Source organism: Amblyraja radiata, chromosome 11 (genome assembly GCF_010909765.2).
Source record: "Amblyraja radiata isolate CabotCenter1 chromosome 11, sAmbRad1.1.pri, whole genome shotgun sequence".
Taxonomy (NCBI): Eukaryota; Metazoa; Chordata; class Chondrichthyes; order Rajiformes; family Rajidae; genus Amblyraja; species Amblyraja radiata.
The window spans coordinates 39,893,757-39,897,001 of NC_045966.1; positions in this window are offsets into that span (position 1 = coordinate 39,893,757).

Genomic DNA, 3,245 nt, shown 5'->3' on the forward strand with positions numbered 1-3,245 from the left:
CTCCTGCGTCCCCAGCGCGGTGACGTCATAGGTCCGCCCAGCTATCGGCATTGGAGGACCAGGCAGCAGGGCAGGGATCAGGCCCTTCGGCCCACAGCCTCTCTGCTGTACACAATGCTAAACTAAACTGATCTATACAATCAAAACCATAGGACCAGGCCCTTCGGTCCGCAATGTGCGTGCTGTACACAATGTGACTTGGATAGGCTGGGTGAGTGGGCAAATGTTTGGCAGATGCAGTATAATGTGGATAAATGTGAAGTTATCCATTTTGGTGGCAAAAACAGGAAAGCAGACTATTATCTAAATGGTGGCCGACTAGAAAAAGGGGAGATGCAGCGAGACCTGGGTGTCATGGTACACCAGTCATTGAAAGTGGGCATGCAGGTGCAGCAGGCAGTGAAGAAAGCGAATGGTATGTTAGCTTTCATAGCAAAAGGATTTGAGTATAGGAGCAGGGAGGTTCTGCAGTTGTACAGGGTCTTGGTGAGACCACACCTGGAGTATTGCGTACAGTTTTGGTCTCCAAATCTGAGGATGGACATTATTGCCATAGAGGGAGTGCAGAGAAGGTTCACCAGACTGATTCCTGGGATGTCAGGACTGTCTTATGAAGAAAGACTGGATAGACTTGGTTTATACTCTCTAGAATTTAGGAGATTGAGAGGGGATCTTATAGAAACTTACAAAATTCTTAAGGGGTTGGACAGGCTAGATGCAGGAAGATTGCTCCCGATGTTGGGGAAGTCCAGGACAAGGGGTCACAGCTTAAGGATAAGGGGGAAATCCTTTAAAACCGAGATGAGAAGAACTTTTTTCTCACAGAGAGTGGTGAATCTCTGGAACTCCCTGCCACAGAGGGTAGTCGAGGCCAGTTCATTGGCTATATTTAAGAGGGAGTTAGATGTGGCCCTTGTGGCTAAGGGGATCAGAGGGTATGGAGAGAAGGCAGGTACGGGATACTGAGTTGGATGATCAGCCATGATCATATTGAATGGCGGTGCAGGCTCGAAGGGCCGAATGGCCTACTCCTGCACCTAATTTCTATGTTTCTATGTAATTTCAATTAAACTAACGTCCTTTGCTTGCAATTAATCCAGGGGAATAGAAACATAGAAACATAGAAATTAGGTGCAGGAGTAGGCCATTCGGCCCTTCGAGCCTGCACCGCCATTCAATATGATCATGGCTGATCATCCAACTCAGTATCCCGTACCTGCCTTCTCTCCATACCCTCTGATCCCCTTAGCCACAAGGGCCACATCTAACTCCCTCTTAAATATAGCCAATGAACTGGCCTCGACTACCCTCTGTGGCAGGGAGTTCCAGAGATTCACCACTCTCTGTGTGAAAAAAGTTCTTCTCATCTCGGTTTTAAAGGATTTCCCCCTTATCCTTAAGCTGTGACCCCTTGTCCTGGACTTCCCCAACATCGGGAGCAATCTTCCTGCATCTAGCCTGTCCAACCCCTTAAGAATTTTGTAAGTTTCTATAAGATCCCCTCTCAATCTCCTAAATTCTAGAGAGTATAAACCAAGTCTATCCAGTCTTTCTTCATAAGACAGTCCTGACATCCCAGGAATCAGTCTGGTGAACCTTCTCTGCACTCCCTCTATGGCAATAATGTCCTTCCTCAGATTTGGAGACCAAAACTGTACGCAATACTCCAGGTGTGGTCTCACCAAGACCTTGTACAACTCCAGTAGAACCTCCCTGCTCCTATACTCAAATCCTTTTGCTATGAAAGCTAACATACCATTCGCTTTCTTCACTGCCTGCTGCACCTGCATGCCCACTTTCAATGACTGGTGTACCATGACACCCAGGTCTCGCTGCATCTCCCCTTTTCCTAGTCGGCCACCATTTAGGTCCTTCAACCCATAATCTGTGCAAAATATAATGCAAAATTAAACTAATCTCGCTGTCTGCAATTAACTCACAGGCACAGGCCCTTCGGCCCACAATCACTGTGCTGTACACAATGCCAAGTTAAACTGATCTCCTCTGCCTGCACATGATCCAAGTCAAGTCAACTTTATTTGTCACTTACACATGCAAGATGTGCAGTGAAATGGAAGTGGCAATGCCTGCGGATTGTGCAAAACAACAGAACAGAACGACACAGAGCCAGTATTTACGTTTTAGTTAAAAAAAAGACACAACAGTAAATTAGTCCCTGGTGAGATTAGAGTTTACAGTCCTGATGGCCTGTGGGAAGAAACTCCATCTCATCTTCTGTGTTTTCACAGCGTGACAATGGAGGCGCTTGCCAGACCGCAGCAGAAGGATCCCGATTCGAAACGTTAACTATGCTTTTTTTCCAGAGATGCTGCCAGACCCGCTGAGGTACTCCAGCACTTTGTGCCCTTCTTCGGTATAAATCAACATATGCAGTTCTTTGTTTCTACAGACTAAAGGTTCATTGACCTGAATCAGTGGCAATTTCTCTCTCTCTCTCTCATGCATACCACATGATAAACTGAGCACATCAAATATTTTCTGTTTTGTTGAATTTCAAGCTCTATGCTCCACACCCATGGGTATGTGGATGACATTACAACACCCAGTGTCTCTGAATTTCCATTGAAATATTGCATCAAGTTTGTAATTAGACAGTAAATTAGACAGTGCATCCAAGAGGATTCTATTCCTTACCGATAGTATTTTAACAATCAACTTCACTTATTTATAAATCACTTTTCCAGCAGTTTTGAGGAATTGGAGAGCTTGCTAAAATATGTATTGTTGAAAATCTCAGTGGAAGCTTTACAAATAAAACTACCCACAGAGGCTACTGATATTATAAACACACAGCAGGTTAGAACAAGCCCATTGTGTCTGTGCCAAACTCTCTGGAGTTTAGATGGGTGAGGGAAGCTTACCAAATAGTGAAAGGCCTGGATAGAGTGGATGTGGAGAGGACATTTCCACTAGTGGGAGAGTCTAGGACCAGAGGGCACAGCAGAAAATGATGTACCCACTGAAAGGAGTAAGGAGGAGTTTCTTGAGTCAGAGGGTGGTGAATCTGTGGAATTCATTGCCACAGATGGCTGCGGAGGCCATCATTGGGTATTTTTAAGGCAGAGATTTACAGATTCTTAATTTGTATGGGTGTCAGGGTTTGCAGGGTGAAGGCATGAGAATGGTGTTGAGGGAAAGATGCCGTAGACTTGATGGGTTAAATGGTCTAATTCTGCTCCTGGAACTTATCAACAAGGAGAGACTCTTCAGCTCAGGATCCTTCT